Source organism: Ambystoma mexicanum, chromosome 4q (genome assembly GCF_040938575.1).
Source record: "Ambystoma mexicanum isolate Mex_15411 chromosome 4q, UKY_AmexF1_1, whole genome shotgun sequence".
Classification (NCBI taxonomy): domain Eukaryota; kingdom Metazoa; phylum Chordata; class Amphibia; order Caudata; family Ambystomatidae; genus Ambystoma; species Ambystoma mexicanum.
This window is the reverse complement of record NC_090928.1, coordinates 927,353,842-927,375,557: the sequence shown is the minus strand read 5'-3', so window position 1 is coordinate 927,375,557 and position 21,716 is coordinate 927,353,842. Positions and strand designations below refer to the sequence as shown.

The 21,716-nt window shown below is 49.3% G+C and overlaps 1 protein-coding gene across 5 annotated transcripts in view; it reads left to right on the top strand.

Annotated features, from left to right (window-relative positions):
• EML4 (EMAP like 4) overlaps positions 1 to 21,716 on the top strand; it is a 1,387,551-nt gene that overhangs the window by 1,258,404 nt on the left and 107,431 nt on the right. The gene's annotated exons all lie outside the window — the stretch shown is intronic.

Genomic DNA, 21,716 nt, shown 5'->3' with positions numbered 1-21,716 from the left:
TTTTTAGAGACTCGGTCTTCCGTGAGCAACTCGAACAGGACATCACCCACTACTTTGAAGAAAACAACACAGGTGACGTCTCCACGAACACAGTCTGGGAGGCGGGCAAAGCCACCTGGAGAGGGGTGCTCATCAGGGAGGGTGCGGCCAAAAAGAGGGAACGACAACTCATAGAAAGTAGGCTACGGACCGAAATCACTCAACTGGACCAATTGGCGCAAACCGCGACTACGGAGAGGCTACACAAGATAGAACAAGCCAATGCCAAAAGGGAGGAACTGCGCCGGCTCGAAACAGGGGCCATTGAGCACCGACTCCAATGCCTAAAGCAGAGGCACTATGAACATGGTAATAAGGCGGGGGCACTACTCGCTGCTAGACTCCGAGGCCAGCGTCGCGAGAGGTGGGTGCCCACTATACAAGAAGAAGAACCACTCCGAGTCCGTTGCCCCCCCAATATCCCTGAAGCCTTTGCCACTTTCTATGAGAAGCTCTACACCTCGCAAGAAGCCCCCGGCTTGGAAGCAATTACGGATTACTTGTCGGCGGTCTCCATGCCTTCTCTTCCGGCAGATATAGCACAGGCACTGGACTCCCCCATTACCGCAGAAGAAGTAGAAAACGCCATTAAAAGACTCCCAACAGGGAAGGCCCCCGGGAATGACGGCTACACGGCAGGTTTTTATAAGACCTTTCAAAGTGCCCTCCTCCCCTTTATGGTTGAACTCTTCAATAACATTCTTCTCTCCGGAGTGGCCCCCGCGTCCTTCTCAGAGGCACTGATAGCAGTAATCCCCAAAGAAGGAAAGGACCCGAAGTACTGTGCCTCATATCGTCCGATATCACTGCTGAATACCGATGCCAAAATATACACAAGAATCCTCACAGCCCGCCTAGAGACGCTTATGCCCTCGATAATTCATAACGATCAGGTTGGCTTTATTCTGGGTCGACAGGGCGCTGACTCCACACGCAAGACCCTCCACCTTATACATGAATCTAGAACATCTCCAGATATGCCAGCATTGCTGTCAATTGACGCGGAAAAGGCGTTCGACAGGGTCGAATGGCATTTCCTAGAAGCCACGCTGAAGCACATAGGCCTCGGCCCTGTCCTCCGCCGAGCGATTAAAGCTGTCTACTCAACCCCGAAAGCCTCAGTAATGGTGAATTCCCAATTTTCGCGCTGGTTCCCACTAACCAGGGGAACGAGACAAGGATGCCCCCTTTCGGCGATACTCTTCGCACTGTCCCTGGAACCACTTGCCAGAGCTCTCCGGGCGGACTCCACCGTGGAAGGTATCCGAGTGAACAGTAGGGAATACAAGTTGGCCCTGTACGCAGATGACATCCTGCTGCACATACTCAACCCCCTGTCGTCAGTCCCGCGGGCGATCCATCTCATTGAAGAATATGGAACACTCTCCGGCTTCAAAATCAATAGAACTAAGTCTATCCTCTTCCCGCTCCACGTACCCTCCCCCGAACAACAAGGAGAGCTGGCACACCTCGGCCTAACCATACAGGAATCCACACTACGCTACCTGGGGATTAATATAACAAGAGATCTTTCACAGCTCTACGAGGCGAACTTCCCCCAGCTCCTAGCTGCCCTAAAGGCTGATTTACTAAAATGGAAGCCACTCACAATCTCCTGGATGGGACGCTTGAATGCTATCAAGATGGTGACCCTCCCACGCTTCTTGTATCCATTTCAGGTCCTTCCCGCCATGATCCCAGAACACTTCTTTAGACAGGTCAAGAAAGTTATACTCGATTTCCTCTGGGATGGAAGAAAACCACGAATAGCATATGACATCCTGATACTACCGAAGGAGCTGGGAGGAGTAGGTCTTCCAGATATAGAAATATATTATCAGGCAACACAATTGAGGATTCTGGTCCCACACCTACGAGACAGGAAGGACCTCCAGTGGGTCCAACTCGACAATGACTTCCTACGCAACGTGACCCTCGCAGAATGGCTATGGGTTCCCAGATCGAAGCTTGTAAAACCACTGCGCGAACACCCGATATTGGGCACCATGTGGAACATTTGGAAGAAGGGAAAGGGTATGACAGGAGTTACAACATGGCCCTCACCCCTGAGCCACCTCTGGTCACCTGGCATCCGTGAGAGGACCCCCGAACACGCCAGATATCACACCTGGTTTGATGCAGGTCTAGAAAGAGTCGGTCAGCTGTGGAGGAAGGAGAAATTTATATCAATCTCAGAACTGGAAGATGCCCTCCAAATCCACCCGATCCCGATCTTCCTGTACCTACGGCTGAAAGGGGTGCTGTCAAGAGAGGAATGGAAAGCCGCCACACGCAGAGAATTAACGCCCTTCGAAATGATCCTTGACACGACCAACGCGACCGAAGGGTTGATATCCCGGATGTATAAAGCTCTGATCACCAAGGACCACTCCCCGATTCTCCGCCTCAAAGGACAATGGGAAAAAGATTTCGGCAGGGAATTTGACCAGCAGGCCTGGGACCGAATATGCGGTACGCCCGCCAGAGTGTCTATTGCTACCCAATACAAATTGCACGCTGTAAAGCTACTCCACCGTTGGCAGTATGATCCGCATAGACTTTCAAAGATGTTCCAAACCTCCAGCCCCAGATGCTGGCGCCATTGCGGAGCGGACGCCAACTACTGGCACATGTGGTGGGGGTGCCCCAAAGTGCGCATTTATTGGCAGGAGGTCCTAGGGTGGATTAAGCGTCTAGATGGCATAGACAGAGAATCTTCTCCCCTTTTGATGTTGTTCGGTCTTGAAGATGACAATGACGAGCTGGTTCATGTGAGAGGACTGGTATCCCCCCTCCTATTAGCGGCCAGGGCAGCCCTAGTTACAAAATGGAAATCTCCACGGCTGCCGAACGAAAAAGACTGGCTGAAAGTCGCCACCAACATCTACACTATGGAGAAAATAACGGCAGCCCTGCACGACAAGGCGGCGAAACACGAAGAAGCGTGGAGTGACTTCGCAAGCCATTACATGTCAAGACCGAACGCCCACCCAACATCTAGTCAGTAAAAGCATTCACCAACTGCCTTTCATGATGTATGAAAATTGAGATCCTTATCACTTAAACGCCTGTGCCTGTCACACACCCGATCACATTACTAATGATTTACGATCCATAACGACAACGACCTTCGGATGTTGCCGCGTCGCAAGTTTCTTCAGACTACAGCAATCATCATGCCACGGAAGTGTTATGAGCAATAAAAGGGGAGGGAGGGAAGGGGAGTTATATAGTTCACTCGTTAAGAGTGGACCCATGCTTGACTGTACTGTCATTATAGTTATGCTATTTGAATCTGAGTTGGGGAAAGAGGCAGAAGCGATATATGGTTCCTAGGTATGCTCGACTGTGCTTCTAGCTCATGATTCACTTTTGCTGTTGAAAACCAATAAAATTGAATTTGAAAAAAAAAAAAAGAAGGGGTATACCACATCCCACCCGTCGGTGTCCCACTTTCACTCCCCGATGACCTCCCCATCGTGGTGATCCTCCCTCACTGGTCTACCCCAGGAACTGGATCCAATAGCGATGGCCGTGTCCTGGCCACCTGGATGATTAGCCATTTATACTAGAGAACGGAGTGACTTCCCAGAGGAGTTCTACGCAGATGGAGATGGCTTTTTGAAGTTTGCTTCAGAACTACAAGAGGCCAGTCGCCTCAACACTTCTCCAGCGCTGGTTATGTCCTACTGGTGCCAATTCCAGGTAAATTCCAGGCCTCTTTTCAGCAGCTTATGGCCAAAGTGGTTGATCCCCTGGGGTTATGATATATATATATGATGTGATATGGCATTTATAACGTGCTTGTACACAAGTGTTTCTAGGCTTGAGAAGACAAGGAGGGGGAAAGAAAGGGAGGACAAAATAACAATCTTACTAGGCCCTGTGTCATTCAGATCATGCTGTGTTATTCAGATGGCGCAAGTGCAGGAAAGAGGGAAGTGCAGAATTGCCATGGGGGAATTGAAGTCGGAAGTGCAGTTAACTCACAAGCGCAGCCAGCGGGTGGCTCGTAAGTGCAGAGGGAAGGGACTGTAGGTTTACAGATACAGTCCCTTAAGTGCTGGGTTATCTGCCCCATCCAGACCTGAGGTCTAATTTGAACTAACAGGTATCCTGGCGGAAGGCCCTTTAAAGGAGACCCTGCGGGGTTTCAATGTAGCAGTTGAGGCCCCGGTGCTAGAAGCCTGCAAGAAACCTGCATCAGTCCAAGCAGTGGGCTGGGAATTGACAAGGAAATGCTGCCAGGCTCCTTCTGACCCAGATGTCCTGTCCACCCAGGCCTCCCCTGAGATTTTAGAGCTGAAGGGCACTAATGCCCAACTGCAGCCATTCACATTCCCTTCTGTGCCTCGGTCAGGGAAAGGAAGATATTGGAGACATGGGGGAATAAATGTTGTGCCTTAGGCAGCCTTGCCCTCAGAGTGATAAATGCCTCCTGTTCCCTGGCCACATTTTCTTTTGGCCTCATGATGGCAGCAAAGCTTCCTGGCAAATATTGCAATCAGGACTAGATAAGGCTGACTGTGTGGAGCATGCTACTGTAGAACAGTTGTCATGTCTGCATCCAAGAATGTCACCTCAGGCTTTGCACAGAATGGACAGATGAAACTCCTGGATGTACCCTTTGACAGATATAACCTCTTTGGGACTAAAGTCGATGACACCTTACAAAGGTTCCAATCCTCTAAATTGACATCTAACTCTTTGGTTCTGGCTGTCCATCACATCCAGCAGAGGTCATGGATTTTGATGCTCCGACCCCTATTTGCCTCCTAAGAGCAGTCAGGCTCTACTGGGAAGAAAACAAACTTGCTGTTTCCCCAGAGCTAGAGCCAGAGGTGCTCTTGAGAGGAGGAATCACTGCTTCCAAAACTTCCGTCAAAGGGACTTCTTCCACAAGTCACCAGTGGGAGGGAGAATTTTCTAGTTTAGCTTGGAATATTCCCACACCACATTTGATGCTTCGACTTTACAATTGTGCAACAGGCTTACTGTCTTACATCCACCAATCTCCAGACCATCCTCCTCTCAGCTCCACTTTGCGTCTGGACCCTCTCCTTTTGGAGGAAGTTTGTCAGCTTCTGGCAAAGAGCGATATCGAACTGGTACCACTCTCTGAACGAGGGCGGGGATATTACTCAACCGATTTTCTGGTTCTGAGGAAGGATGAGGGCTTACATCTCATCCGGCATCTGAGGCTGCTAAATCTGCACCTGTGCAAGGACAAACTCAAGATGGTAACTCTAGGCTAGATCGCAAGCCCTTGATCAACGGGACTGATTGGTGTCACTGGAACTTTAGGTGCCAACTTCCATGTGCCTATTCACAAGTGGCACAGGGAGTACCTTAGATGTATTGTGTGCCATCGTCACTACCAGTCAATTCCTGTCGTTTGGTATTTCTTTGGCACCAAGGGTTTTCACCAAGCTGCTGGCAGTGCCTCCTCACCTCAGGAGTGAGGGCTTTATGTCTTGCCCTACCTGGACAGTTGGCTCCACTGAGCTTGCTCCCCATACTATGCATCAGCATCTCTGTTCCGCACGTTCAGTCTATCTCACAGCTTGGGCTTTTCCCTGAACATCAAAAAGTCTTTGGTAATGCCATCCCAGTCCCTATGGTTTATTATGGAGATTTTGGTTCCTCACCTGGGCAGAGCTTTTTCGCCTGAGTACCGAGTGGTGAACATTTCTTGAATAGTACATGTTCCTGGGCTTGTTGTCTTTCATGGTCCCCTGCATTCTGGCAGTCCCAGATACCCAACCCTGCATGTGATTGCTTCAGTGACTCCTCAATTGCCAGTGTCGCGTTTTCAGGAGAACATGTTAGATCTTCTGCAGGTGTTGAGTTACTTTTCTCAAGACCTTGTAGGGTGATCCCTGCAAGACAACCTTGTAAAAGGGTGTTGCTTTCATAACACTGGCCTCAGGTAACATAGGTCACTGATGCATGCTTAAAGGTTAGGGTACTCCTCTGTCGGATCTGGTGGTGAGCAGACTGTTGTCTCCCTTGGAGTCTTAGGAGCAAATCAACTTGCTAGAACTTAGGGCACTAAGGCTGGCCCTAGTTGTCTATCTTCCCTGTGTGCAAGGCAAGTCTGTGCTAGTCCTAACGGAAAGCACAGTGGCCAAGCACTACCTGGAGGTTTTGTGGGGTCTTTTCCGCTATGCAGAGAAGCAACACGACTATGGTTCTGTGCTGTGAAGAACAACGGGTCTCTGATGGTCGCTAACATTGCTGGAAAGGAGAATGTTATGGCAGATGCTTTGAGCAGGCAGTCGTCGGCCTCCCACAACTGTGGGCTCTGACAAGAAGTCCTAGAGGAGATGTGGGGAACTCCTCAAGTAGACCTCTTTACTTTCAGTATTTACTGGAAGTGAGGGTGGTTCTGCTCCAAGGAATTTTCTCAGTGGGAATCTCTTAGAGACGTTTTGATCGGCAACTTTCAGTTTGACCTCCACTATGCATTTCTGTTGATTGCTGTGATCTCGCTGGTTCTCGGGAGACTACGCCCGTCTGCCTGTCCAAATTGACCTTGATCACTGGGCTCTGAGAACATGATACATGAAACGTTCCTCGATATGCTAGTCTGCCTTCTCTCGTGCCTTCCGAGGAGTGGATCTGCTCTCTCAGTTGGAGGGGTGGGGCCTCCATCCAAACCTCAGCAGCTGGACACTTCATGTTTGACTACTGGGAGCAGGAGATACAAGGAATGGGACTTGTCGGACGACTTCCTGGCTGTATCCTGTGCTCCTCTCAGCTTGGAGTTCTGACACAGAGTATTTTTAGGCCTGCAGATGGCAGAGGTTTGTGGGTTTGTGCCTGAAAATGGCTCTATATGCTCTATCGAGTCCCATATCCTCTGTTTTTAGTTTTTTTGCACTCCTTGGCCTAGACATGCCTTGAGAAAGACACTGTGAAGGGGTATCTGGCTGCTATCTTGGTCTTTAAAACGACCACTGAGCAAGGTTCTTTCTTCACAATTCCCACTGTTATGCAGTTTTTGCTGGGATTTGCAATCAGTTTCCAACATGCCAGTTTGTGGTTCTGGTATGGGATTTGAATTTGGGATTGACATTTCTTATGGCTGCTTTGTTCGAGCCCCTGCATTCATGATCTCTTAGATTGCTCGCCGTTAAGGTGAGTTTTTTGTTTGCCATTGCTTCCATGAAGTGAGTGAGTGCACTCCAGGCTTTGTCTGTTAAACCCTCCCTATTTGGTTTTCTCCAAAGTGGTGACATTGAGAGTGAGACCCTCTTCCCTTCAGAATGTGGTCTCTGATTTCATTTCTCTCAAAAAATCCATATTCCAGCGTTTTTTCGAACACCCCAGCCTTCTAAAGCAGAGGAGCAGTTCAATCGCTGTACCAGTGCAGGCTGTCGGCTACTATGTCTCTTGGACACAGCTTTTTGTCGATTATGTTGGTGCCCGTTCTGGCAAGACTATTTATAAATTGTATATATTTAGGGCTATGTCTGTAGACTGTGCAGTGATTGACAAGGATTTTTCAATTCCATGTAAGTTAGCCTTAAAAATGTAAGGGATCGAAATAGTTTTTACAATGATGTTGCAATGGATTCTTCGACATGTCTTTTAGTATTCAAATTGATAACAGAAGATGAACCTGTGATAAGTATAGACTCAATGGCAAAGCTAAGTGGTCACTATCCTCTATGGGGAATACTACAAATTATTTAACAAGAGGAACCCACAAGGGTGCTTTAAGACGAGGTAACAGTATCTCAGATGGATGGGGATGCAGATCTTACTCATACATCAATAATCAGACAGACTCAGGAAAAGTTGGTAAACATTAACCTTTTTAATAACAATTCTTTGAAACGGGGAGTACAACGGACATCAACAGACGCCACACAGCTCGCTTAACAAGTTCTCAAACATTTAATAAAAAACACAACTTTATACTAAAAATTCCCCAAAGTCTATTTTCATCTGACCCATGTGATTAGAGACCACGTTTAGAACTCCTTTGTTGCATTTAATACTTCCTCTAGAAGACCGTCATTTCTCTGCGGATACATATAGGGTTTTCTGAATGGATACCTTGTTTCAAGGACTCTTCGCGGTATAGGTACCATTACTGGCTTTGTGCATTTTGCAATTTCCGGCTGTCACCATATAGGCAGGATGGGGGCGGGACTTCCGGTAGAGGTACTTGGCTCCTTCTCTACACTCCCCCCTCTGGTTGATTTATCGACCACTCTCCCATCAGTATTTGCGTCTAGACATCCTCAGCTGAAGAAGTGCTTCTTTGGAGTCCATATCTTAATTGCTCCTTTCAGACATCCTGCTGATTTGATATGTTCGTCAATACTGCAGGTCATAAGACTGAATTGCCATTCGGGTTGCAGCAGGTCCATCTTCCTACATACTTCTTGTGGTTCTTTGGATACAAGAACTTTGTTCCCTCAGGTGCATGAATACTGGCTTTTACATAGTCTCTGATTTCCTCATCTGTCAGATCTTTGGGTGCAAACCCAGTCTCGACATCTATCATGATCTTCATTCCTGTTGCTTTCTTTGCTGTCTTCTTGCACTGTGTGATTATTATTACAACCATACAGAATCCAAATGTGATCCTCACCAACAAGGCTCCAAGGAACTTAATGTTCTCCAGCATGGGGTCTGGCATGGATTCACATGCTCATGAATATTCCCTGTCTTCAGGCTGGGAATCCTCGGTAAAGAAAAATCAGTATCAGTTTTGTTTCTGATCTGCCTTTCGTAGTAGTAACCAATCACTGATCTCTGCGTCATACTGACTACAGCCAATGACTGCCCTCTACCTAAGCCCCGCCTCTGGCAGCCATCTTCAGATTTTTACCGCACATTCAAGTGTTGGGAGTCCTCGTGCTTAGCTCTCGAGCTTTTACTGCGTGTTTCGCGCTTTTTCAGGTGAATTTTCACATTTTTTCGGTTAATCGAGCCTCAAGCTCCACCGTTTCTACTCCCGTTAACGGCTACCCGTTAAGGGATTTTCCTACACCCCTCAAGGGTGAAGATTTCGTCGAATCAACTTCTTGGAGGATTCCAGAAGATTTGCAGCCTACTTCGAGATGGCCCAGGACGCGAGTTCGTCACCCGGACCCAAGCTGTTTCGCAGCTGCCCTGGATGCGGGCTGCAGAATGTGTTTAAGGAAGACGAACATTTGCGATGCCTCTACTGTCTTCATGGGGACAAGACTCATGTAGAGAAGGACTGCCAGTTCTGCAAGAACTTGTCGGAGCGGACCATGAGCGACCGTCGATCCCGTCTCGCCAGCTGGTTGGAGAAGGGCTCAACGGGTGAGAAGAAGAAGAAAGGGTCCGAGCGGGCTTCTAAGTCCTATGCGGGCGCCCCGGCGACGGGGGCCCAACACCAGGCCAAGCGCTGCGAGTCCGCTGGCTCCGGGAGCACCGAAAGGTCAGGCTCTTCGGTCGCCAGGCAGGGCGCGCCTTCCCCGGCCCAGTCAACCACAAGCCAGCACTCCGGTTCGGGGAAGAGGAAGTCTGAGACCCCGTGTAAGCTTCGGGAGAAGCCCCGTCCGATCTCGGAAGAGGGGGAGCGAGGCGTTGCCCCTCCCCCTAAGGAGAAGGCCCGGGACGCACCTAAGGTGGTGAAGGCCCCTACCCAGCAGGCAAAGGCCTCTATCGAGGCGATTGCGGCGACTCTGGCCAAGCCGGCAGAGACCCCGCCAGTGGAGACTGCCTCCAGAACTAGAGTTTCCCTGCCGCCAAGGAGGGAATCCTCTTTTCAGCCCATCGTCATGGCCACCATGATGGAAGAAGCGAGGGGGGGGCACGGTAGCCTCCTCGAGCTCGGAGTCAGCCTCGGAGGAGGAACTGACCGAGGCCGTGAGGAACCTCGAAGACCAATTCGAGAAGGTTCGATCCCGTAAGGAAGATCCTCGGAAGATAACTGAGGAAGACGACGATGGCGAGGAAGAGCAGCCTTCCCTTCCGGCGCAGCCGGAACCTAGGCCTCAGGATGGCTCGGCGGCCATTTTGTCTGCTATCCAGTCCTTATGCTCTGAGATGAGGACGAGATTCCCACGGCCCAGGCCGGAGGACCCGCAACCTGGCCCATTGTGAAGTCCTCAGAACAAACGACGGAGGACCCAACCCTCTCCTCCACTCGCCCCCGTAAGGCCTACAGTTCCCTCCTCATTCTCCCACGAGTCGGGAGATGACGGTGCGATGGGCTCGACGACGGGTTCTGAGGGCGACGACGACGGAACGGGTCTCCCGTCGCACAGGCCTCGCCGCCCGACGAGATTGGCTCATTCCACGCCATGATTGCCAGGGCGTCCGAATTGTTCCAGCTCTGCCCGGAGGAGCAGAAAAAGGAAGGTTTCCTCTATCAGCGCCGGGAGGCCAAGAGGAAGACTGTCATCGCGGTGCCTCTAACCGATGACATCTGGGAGGAGGGCCTGTCGGTTCTCAAGAACCCCTCCACGGCACCAGCCAAACTGGACCGGTACGAGAAGAAGTACCGGGCCCCCGAAACCGCTCCCCTGTGCCTCAGGGCCCAGTCAACGCCAGACTCGGTCGTCTCGGCGGCGGCGAAGAAGAAAGCGGCGGGGTCGGGACCCTCGACGTCGAATTCCCCGCCGGACGGTGAGGGAAAGAGGTTGGACGCCATGGGGCGGCGGGTCATTTCGTCGGTGGCGACGACGATCAAAGCGGCCAACGCCTTGGCGATCGTGGCCCGTTACGACAGGGAGCTCTGGTTTAAGCTGGCCCCCATATTGGACTTCCTACCGGACGACAAGAGGCCCGAGGCCCTGGAAATACTTCAAGAAGGCGAGGTGGCGTCGGACCACGCCATAACGGTGGCAACCGATATTGCCGATACCGGGGTCCGCCAGCTGGGCAACGGTGTTTGCCTACGACGACAGGGTTGGCTCCGGGCGACCGACTTCCGTCAGGACGTCCAGACCAGGGTGTTGGACATGCTGTTCGACGGCAGCAACTTGTTCGGGAAGGCGGTGGACGAATCCGTCCAAGCCATAAAGACGGACACGGCCCGCGCCCTAGGAGCCCTTCAGCAATGACGGCCCTTTTGGAGCTCCGGAGGCAGACAGGGTGCCTCCAAGGGATCCAGCTGTGGCTCGTCGTCCTACCGCCAGGCGGCACGCTCCTCGTCTCAGGAGGCCTACAGGGGTCGCGGCAAGCAGGGAGCGCCTCGCCGCCGTCGGCAAGGTGGCCAGGGCAGCAAGGCCACCAACTCCAAGCAGGACTGAACCGGCCGTGGTCTTGGGCCCCCACCGAAGCACCCCGGTGGGAGGCCGGCTGACGAATTTTGTCGGCATATGGAAGTCCATCTCCACCGACCATTGGGTGCTGGATACCCTGGCAAGAGGACACTCTATCGAATTCCTGAAGAAGTGCCCTCACGTTCCACCTGTGGCCAGGAAGGAAAATCACGTCCCGCAACTGCTGTTGGAAGTACGGGCGATGCTCAGGAAAGGCGCCATTGAGCTTGTCCCGAAGAGGCTCCGGGGCTCCAGGGTGTACTCAAGGTACTTCCTCGTCAGGAAGAAGATGGGCGGCTGTCGCCCCATCCTGGACCTTCGTCGTTTGAACAAATACATCAGGTCACAAAAGTTCAGGATGGTCACCCTCCAGCACGTACTGGGACAGCTGGAGGAAGGCGACTTTTTATCGTCGTTGGACCTGGAGGATGCATACTTCCACGTTCCCATCCTCAAAAGTCACCGAAAGTTCCTCAGGTTCGTCGTCCAGGGACGCCACTACCAATTCAGAGCACTGCCGTTCGGATTGAAGTCAGCCCCCAGGGTCTTTACCAAGTGCCTAGCACCTGTGGCAGCGCGGCTGCGCCTGCAGGGGATTCACGTCTACCCCTACCTGGACGACTGGCTCATCCGCTCAAGGACGAGGGAACTCGCCATCGAACACACTGCAAGGACCGTCCAGCTACTCACAGACCTGGGATTCGCCATAAACTACCCAATGTCCCACCTGGTGCCGTCACAGGTGGCCCCGTTTCTGGGAGCGAAGCTCGATACAGTGAGGCGCCTGGCGGCACCGTCGGAAGAACGGACGAAGACCATTCTAGGCAAAGTGCAGCGCCTGCTAGCCACGGACGTGGCCAGGGTGAGGTCCATCAAGTCCCTCCTGGGGATGATGTCCTCTTGCATCTACCTGGTGCGCCTCTGCAGACTACGGATGCGCCCTCTTCAAGAATTTCTCGACGCCCATTGGATGCAGGTTACGGGCACCTTCGAAGACAGGGTCCCCCTCAACGAGGTGTTCCGGCGGGCGATTCACTGGTGGGGCGTTCGAGCGCACCTCACGGCGGGCAAGGACTTTCAGATGCCGGCGTACCAGGAGACGGTGACGACGGACACCTCCCTGGAAGGTTGGGGTGCCCACACCGGAGATCTCCACGCAAGAGGCCTCTGGCTCCCAGAGGAGAGGCTCCTGTACATCAACATCCTGGAACTCCGAGCCGTGTTCTGGGCTCTCAAATCGTTCCTCCCGTCGCTCAAGGGCAAGGTGGTGCGGATCTTCACGGACAACACCACGACAATGTTTTACATACGGAAGCAGGGAGGCACCAGATCCCCAGCCCTATCCAAGGAGGCACAGGATCTGTGGCACTGGGCGGTCACCCAAGGGATGTTCCGGGTTCCCTTCCACCTGGCAGGAGAAAGAAACACCATCGCCGACTCGCTCAGCAGGGAGCTGCGCGCGTGTCACGAGTGGGAACTGCGCCAGGATCCGGTGGATCAACTCTTCCGACGATGGGGCAAACCCCAAATCGACCTGTTCGCAACAGCGACGAACTCGAAGTGCAAGAGGTTCACCAGCAGGTTTCCCCAGCCGGGAAGCATGGGCGATGCGTTCTCGTTCCCCTGGGACGGCCTATACCTGTATGCGTTCCCTCCGTTGCCGTTGCTGCTTCGACTCATCAACCAGCTCAAGAGGTCCGGTGCGGGATGATCCTCGTCGCACCGGCGTGGCCGAGGCAGATCTGGTTCCCGGACCTTCTGGATTTGTCAACGTCCCCTCCCATCAAGCTGTCGGCAGACGCGGACCTTCTCTCCAGAGAAGGAGGCGCCATCTTCCACCACGACCCGGCGTCGCTGAATCTGCAGGCTTGGCTCCTGCAGCGCTAGAGTTTGGAGGCTACGATATACCGGCCGATTGCAGAGAGGATCTTGCAAAGGCCAGGGCGTCCTCGACTCTCAAATGCTACGGTCATAAGTGTAAGAGGTTCTCTATCTGGTGCCGAGCACAGAAGATCAACCCCCTATGGATTACGGCCCCTCAAGTGCTGCAGTACCTGCTATCGCTGGCAAAGGCTGGGCTAGGCCATGCCTCCATTAAGATTCATCTGGCGGCGATCTCCAGATATACCAGAACCACAGGACGGACGTCCCTGTGGTCCCATCGACTGGTAAAAGAGTTTATGAAAGGACTGTTCCGGTCGTTCCCGCCGGTGAAGGCCCCGGCCCCGGCGTGGGAACTTAACATGGTGCTGACCAGGCTCATGGGGCCCCCATTCGAGCTGATGCACTCCGCACCGATGAAGTTTGTGTCGTGGAAGACTGCATTCCTGGTGGCCATTACCTCCGCACGACGAGTGGGAGAGATCTAGGCCCTATCCTGCAAAGCACCGTACTTAACTTTCCATGCCTCGAGGGTGGTGTTTAGGACGCACCCCTCCTTTATGCCCAAGGTGCCGTCGGACTTCCATCTTAACGAGCCCTTGGTGTTACCTGTTTTCTTCCGGTCTCCTTCGTTGCCAGCCGAGAGGACTTTGACTCGCTGGATGTGGCTAGAGCGCTGAAGTTCTACGTGGACCGCACGAAGAGTTTCCAGAGGACATCACAGCTGTTTGTGAACTTTGGACCTCTGAATCAAGCGAAGGCTCTCTCGAAGTCTTCTATTTCCAGATGGCTCTCCGGCTGCATCATGCACTGCCACCGGTTGGCTAACCGACCGCTGCCAGGCCGTCCGAGAGCCCATTCGACCAGAGCGATCGCTGCTACTACGGCGTTATCTGGTGTGCCCCTGCTAGACATCTGCAGGGCGGCTACGTGGAGGTCGACGCACACCTTCACGAGATTCTACTGCGTCGATCGGGATTCCAGGGAGGAGTCCAGGGTCGGCCAAGCAGTGCTGCGCAACCTGTTCGCTTAAGGTGAGCCTGGTGTGGAGGTAAGAGATGCTTAATGTTGAGTTTTTGTATCGCTTAATGTTGAGCCTTTTGCCACCCCCCGTGGTTGTGCATGTGTGTACTGCTATTTATTCTTATACTCATGAGCATGTGAATCCATGCCAGACCCCATGCTGGAGAAGTAACAAGTTACTTACCTGTAACTGTTATTCTCCAGCATGGGTCTGGCATGGATTCACATGCGAACCCTCCTGCCTACCCCTCTGCGGCTCTTCACTTGGTCATACTGCCACTTCACGTGCTACCAAATCTGAAGATGGCTGCCAGAGGCGGGGCTTAGGTAGAGGGCAGTCATTGGCTGTGGTCAGTATGACGCAGAGATCAGTGATTGGTTACTACTACAAAAGGCAGATCAGAAACGAAACTGATACTGATTTTTCTTTACCGAGGATTCCCAGCCTGACGACGGGGAATATTCATGAGCATGTGAATCCATGCCAAACCCATGCTGGAGAACAACAGTTACAGGTAAGTAACTTGTTCCATATTCACCATCCATTGTGGAACCCTTGAGAAGATTGACGCAAACTAGCTGTCATCAGCAATGTCTTCCAATTCATCTTCCATCTTTAAGTGCAAGTTTTTCAACATCGTTATGGCCTCTGTCAAGGTCCCATTCTCTTCATTGTGAGAAGGTATGAATGTGCAACAGGATTCTCTGGTTTTGGCACAAATACTTCCATCCATAGCTGTAATCATGTCCAGGACATATCTGTTCTGGAGAGTCATCAGTCGTATGGCTCTCAACTCTTCCTTGATGGCATTGAATCCCCTTATGGTAGTGTTGATCATCTGCAGAAGCTCCCATCTCGTTATCTGTAACCATATGGCATTTGCCATCGTCTGGGTCCCTGACATGAAGATTGTTGTGAACTCTGCTGAAGTTTGACTGAAAAAGCTGTGTTCCTACAGAATAGAATTGAAAGCTTCTATCGATTTGGCTGAGAAGTAATTCTCCGTCCTTGTTTGATTAAGGAATCCACTTGATCTCCTCTTTCTTAGGTGAGCATCTCCTTTGGGAACTCATGTTCAGGTCACTTAGTCCTGTGGGAAGCTTCATGTATGCTCTGGATCCACATGCCCAGTACTGATCCATTATCACTACTGTTCCATCCTTCATTCCTCGTACATCGAAGATTCGACCGCACTGCTGATTCTCTACAACTTTTCTTGTGCCGTTATTTCTGAAGCATAGCTCTGCACTATCCGTAACGGGTATCCTTTGTCTTCGACCCATGTCAGCAACTTTGCAATCTTCGGCCATAGAGGTTTGCATCATTTTTCCACACGATCTATAACAGGTTTGTGATGTCATGTTACTGAAACAGCTCTGCATATGACTATGCCTTCTTCCCAGCCATCTGAGAAAGTAATGTCCCCCAGATCTGCATCTGGCCTCTTTCCTGGCCTCTTTCCTTGCATCTTCGTATTTCTTCATCAGTCTTTCCTTGGCAATTGAGCTTCTTGTTGATCTCCCATCGGATTCCTGCTCCCTTCATTCCAGGATATTTGTATCTTATCACATGATCTCTGGTGTGTGCTCCTTCTCTTGTTTTCAAATCTTTAACATAATCATCTTCTTCTGGAGCCGACTATTCCGTCACCCATAACAAGGATGCTGTTCGACCCTGGACCTGACCTCTTGTATGGCAGAGTGCAATGTGAGTCAAGCAATGAGCCGTCTGGACGTCTATTTCTATAGGTAGGAATAGCTCGAAGTTTCCCATAGGATACGGTAGGAGAGCGCATACATAGCAATTCTCCACAGAGGTTCTCTTTCCCACCTCTTTCATGTGTTGATACCACATGTTGTTCCCCAAATGTGCTGTACTGTCTAGATCATTATTTAATTTATAATCATCTTCCCTTGCACTTCGCTTGGGTCACTTTCTTGTAAAATGAGTGTGTACCTAATGATCATGGAGTATATCTAAAACAGCCACCACATAAAAGACGGGGCAAATTAATGACACAGGGATTCAACACCGCAACAGGCAAAGGACACTCCAAAACTAGAGAACCCAAGTGTAACTTCAATCTCTCCTCATGTTTTTACACCACTCCTACTGAGTCCATGTAACAAATAAGCACTGAGTGATGCTTATTGCAATAAATGCTGATGCATACAATTTTATTTTACAAAATAGATTTAAAAGCATCATAAAAACTACATATAAAAAATCATCATAATACATAATCCATTTCATTGACATTACAAATACAGTAAAACCACATCATACCTTGTATAAACATTACAACAGTAAAAAATCGCAAGGCAGTCAGATGTCTGCCTAATAATTAAACTACCTCTAAAGTGGAAAATACAAAGATACGTTGGTTGTAGGACAAAGGGCCACTGTTATTATAGGTCAACTTATAACCTCATAAATGGTCATAAGTAGGTAAATCCTTTCGCTACCGAAAGGTTACTAACACAAAACAATATGTGATTGAAAACACTTCTACTCAATCGAGTATTGTGAGTCCCAACATGTTTAGTTCTTCTAAATATTTAAACAAAATCTCAGAGAACTTCTTCAGGTGGCCAACGCACTCAGAAAGCAATGCACATAATTCAGTGACATCGGAAATTAGCAATTCCATAAATTATGCTATACGTCCAAAATCGTGTACTTTAGATCGCACATATTCTTGACACGGCCATGTTTGAGTGTCTTCTAAGTCGACAAGGATCTTGCATCTCCTCAACGTGAGTGTATGCCACACACTAGCAGTGTTCAATCGTTGTTCGAGCAGCTTAAGGTCTCAGCTGCGTTCTGATGTACCTTCTTAGTGCCGAGTCGGCTTCATTGTTTCCAAAACATGCCTGGTTGTACACAACGCTACTGCAGTGTCGCTCCTTCTCGGCAAGTCTTCCGCTCTATGGTACCGGCTACCTGACTCCTATCAAAAACAGACCTTCGTACAGGGGGAATCATAAGAACACTTGTCAGAGAAATAGGTGACCTTACATGTGTCACTAGTGTAGGGATAATCACATATGACCTCGGTTTCCTTACATCTAACTCTGCATAGGTACTGGAGTGGGGAGAATCGGAGGGACTTCTACCTTTCTGGAACCAACAATGTAAGCAGCATGGATTAGCAGGAACAGAAAACAATAATAAATGCTGAGCACGCATATATTATGCACCAATACATGAGACCCCACCACTGGCGTCCCTCCGCATGTTATTGAGTCTGCTCACTTTCTGGAACTGCGTTATTCTCAATGGACCACATTGTGGCTGTGTGTTACTTTTAAGGAAGGAAAACACTTTTTAATCGGGCAGCCTTGTTAGATGCTCAGGTATCTGCCAAATCTGCTCAATAATCGCTGCCAACAATCTTCTAATCGTAGGGCCTTTCTTAGGATCCTGCACAAAAGTACGATTGTCAGTGCTACGTCCAATAAGAGCAGGATAAGCCACAAGTATAAAAACAAAGACAGCGGGAAGGAGTCTATGGACATCAACGTCAGATAGCACCATGAATCTGACAAAAAGAAACTCAGTAAGGAACGAATCAGGGAACTGCTCCCTTTTCCAGTCCTCAAATATGAAGTCAAGATTTGCCTTTGCACACCAGCACTTTCTAAAGTCCAAATTGACACAATCCCTGTGGCTCAAGAACAGTTAATTTCTGCACTCCTGCTAAAATATCTATAAAGTGTGTTTGGGGCAAGCCGCAGTCCAAATGTACACTTGCATTTGTTTAGTCAGCAATTTTAGCATCTTTCTTTTTCTCGTCATAGATAGAGTCTGCACTTGCTGAACTACTTCTTCTGGTCTTGCTTCCGAATCGGGTGGGGGTGTTCCGGTCTCACCAGCATACAGATAACGTCGCCCAAGTTTATCCAAGCGCACCGGTTTGAAATGTTACTGCTGAGGGAGTGACATCCTCAACAAAATATGGTCCACTGAAACGGGGCTCATGCCACTTCCTGGTGAAGTTACGTATTAAAATGGGATCTCCAGTAAATTATTTAGGTACATTTAGTTCTTTAGTTCCGGTTGCTGAATGGTCTTCATCTGTGCCCTAAGACCGACACCCCTACCGCTTGAGTTGATCTGAAATGACTGAGATACTAGTGGTCATACAATTCAAATACGCACATAGCTCATTTCCTAACAATTCTGCATTTGTCTGGGCATCCTTGAAGGAGTAGACAGGGGCGTTCTCATACACCTTCCTGTCACTAACTCATGGGGAGTGAGGTGATGGTTCGACCCAGACTGATTCCTTAATGCATATAATGCAAGGGGCAGGCAATACAGTCATCCCGTTTTCAGTGTCAATTTTTGTTTGGCAATTCTTTCCTTGAAAAGACAGTTGAGTCTCGCATATCCCGTTCGCTTGTGGGTGATAAGCAGAAGAAAACTATGTTTTATGCTAAGCAATAGCAAATCTGTTTGAATACTTCATTAACAAAATGGGGCCCATTGTCGCATCTCATCACCACACATGCTCCCCATCCAGGAAAGACTTGTGAACTAAAAACTTTGCAGCACAAGTGGGATCTGGGTGTGTACATGGACCAGCTTCAATCCATCTCAAAAAGGGGCACACCACCACTATCATATACCTATATCCACTACATATTTGCAGCATATCGACATAGTCGATGTGTAAATGCTGAAAAGGACCATTCGGTCGAGGAATCACTCATCTGATTGCTCGCAGTGTGTGACCAGCGGTAAACCTTTGACATACAATGCAATTTACTACATAAAAGGCAACGTGTCATAACAAATTTGGTACAAACCAGTCCTCCACAATAGCTGCTGCGAGGTTTTCCCTAGTTACATATGCACGGTAGTGTAGCTGTTCTAGCGCTACCCTTAATAAGGCTACAGGCATCACCGGTTTACCAGTGCTGTCCTCTTGACACAATGCTTTAGAGGGGAATAAAGAACACCCCCTCCATGTCCATAGCTCCTTCTCTTCCTGTGGAGCACTGCCTTGAACTTCCATCAACTCTGTTCTAGACAAATTATTAAACCTTTCATATGCAATCATATTCATGACCATTTTTTTTCATTTAACTCTGGAGTATCAAAACTAAAAATATCTGGAGAGTATCCGACCCTTTTGGCCTCTTCGTCTGCGGCTTTGTTCCCGTGTGAGAAAAAAACAATCCTCTTAGTGTGTGCTGCACTTGTAACTATTGCGATGCCTACTGGGAGTTGTAGTGCTTTAATAAGCCTGTCCAATAATGCAGCATTTTGCGCTGAAGTGCGGCCCGCTCGGAGGTGGCCCCTCCTTTTTCAACATGCTAGCCTTGCATGCACGGTTGACGTCACATAGGCAGAGTCACTGTGCACATCACTTCCTGCCCTTTGTATTTTTCGAGCGCGACAATAAGCGCCACCAATTCTGCAGCCTGTACCGGAAAGGTTGGTAGTCTTGCACTTGCTATCACTTCACCCTTGGGATCTCTGCATTGGAACTCCTCATAGTTTGAGCAATCATGCACTTGCTCATCCGCTGTTACAGGTTCGGCTACGAGCATGGCAGGGTTCACTATTTTACACCTGACTATTTTGATCGCTGGATTCGAAATAACTACCTCATATGCAGAAGCCCGCTGAGATGTCAGTGAACCCTTCGGTTTCTCCAAAACAGCAAACAAAGCATGCTCAACAAATAATGTCATGGAACACCCCATCACAATGCTTGTAGATTCCTCAATGGCGAACGTGGCTGCTGCCAGCGATTGTTCGCAAGGAAAGTGTCTTCTCATAATTGGATCTAAAATACCACTATAATATGCCAGTGGTTTATACCCTAGTGTGGTCCTCTGTGTAAGCACTGCTGCCATAACTGTTCCATGTGTGTGCAAAAACAGATAGAACTCCTCAGAATAATTGGGAATTCCTAAAACTGGAGCTGTACAGATTGCTTTTTTTCAATTCTTCAAACCCTCCCTCCATTTCCTCAGTTTATTCCATTTTCTCCTTGTTCACTTGGGCTTTCTTTAAAGCCTGCAAAAGGGGTCTCGTGTATGAACTATAATCAAATAACCATGCTCTAACATAGTTGCACAATCCCAGAAACTGCTGTATTTGCTTTATCGTGTGTAGTCTTGGTGTTTTGATAATAGCCTCATCTCTTTCAGGTATGACTTTCTTTCCCTCGTGCGAGATTAACTGGCCTCCTGGCAATATTGCAATTTTTCTTTGTCTACTTTATATCCCTTGTCTGCTAGAATAATCATTAACTAAATCAAATCTTGTCTGCACTCCACTTCTGTCATGCTACAAACTAAAATGTCATCTATGTACTGCAGCACAACACTCAAACTATCGCCATTTGCTGTGGGATTTCCCTTCTCTCTATTCTGATCCAGTATGTAATACTCATCTCGAATACTACTTCATCGTCTGACAAATAAACTTAAAACTTAACTTCATCTGAAACGACAGTCAATCTATACCCTTCCCCATTGAGAATTACCATTCTGCGTGGCCTGCCCTCATGATGAAATCCTTCTAGCATGGCCAATTCCACTCGCACTATGGCTGCCTGCAGCTGTAAGGGAATAATCTGTCCCCCCCCTCTTCTTCCATAGGTATCTGTGGCCTCATAATCTTTCCCACTAAGCCGGTAAGCCTTGTCAACAAAATGCATACCCCATAAAAAAAGACTTCTTTCTCCAATGGCATTTCTCGCATAGCCATTTGCCCTGTAAACACCATGATAAATTCACCCACGTTTAAATAATGTATCCCTGGAGTGGAACACACAATGCCTTCATCAGTAAAGGAAATCGTCATATTTAGCTTTGTCATTAGATCTCGGCCCAGAATATTAACCAGTGTCTACCTTGAATACAATAATGGTACAGACATGTCACACTCTCCTATTGAGACTGGTAATTCATCAGTAAAAGGAACTCTACTTCTAGCTCCAGAGAAGCCCTGAGCATTCACAGCATTTCCCGATAACTGATTTTTTCCCTCTCGTATACATGACCGAGTTGCCCCAGTGTCTACTAAAAAAGAAAAAGATTTGCCTCCTATGGTAACATCAACCCTTGGATCCTCTTGAGGATTCGGTGTCACCGATAGTTCTGACCACATCAGGTCATCCTGTGAGCTGTCCTATTGTGGGTACATGCTTATTCCTATTCCTGTAAAAAGGACTTCCTCCCACGACAACGACACCACCTACTCTAGGTGTCAATAACTGTCCCATGTTTGCACTCTGCTGTATCTGCATGGGTGCATGCTGTGACTGCCCTTGCAGTGGATTCAATGGTGCTTGCTGTGGTTGCAAAGCCTGTTGTATTTGTGGCGCTTGTGCTTGATACACCGTCTGATCTTGGGGAAATCCATCCCTATTTTGAGAGCTAAATGCTGGAGGATTAGCTGTCCCCCCTCTTGAGAATTTCCCTTTCTGTACATACATAGGCTCCCACATGTTCGCACAATGTGCCCTGTCATACCACATGTCCAACATATAGGAGAGA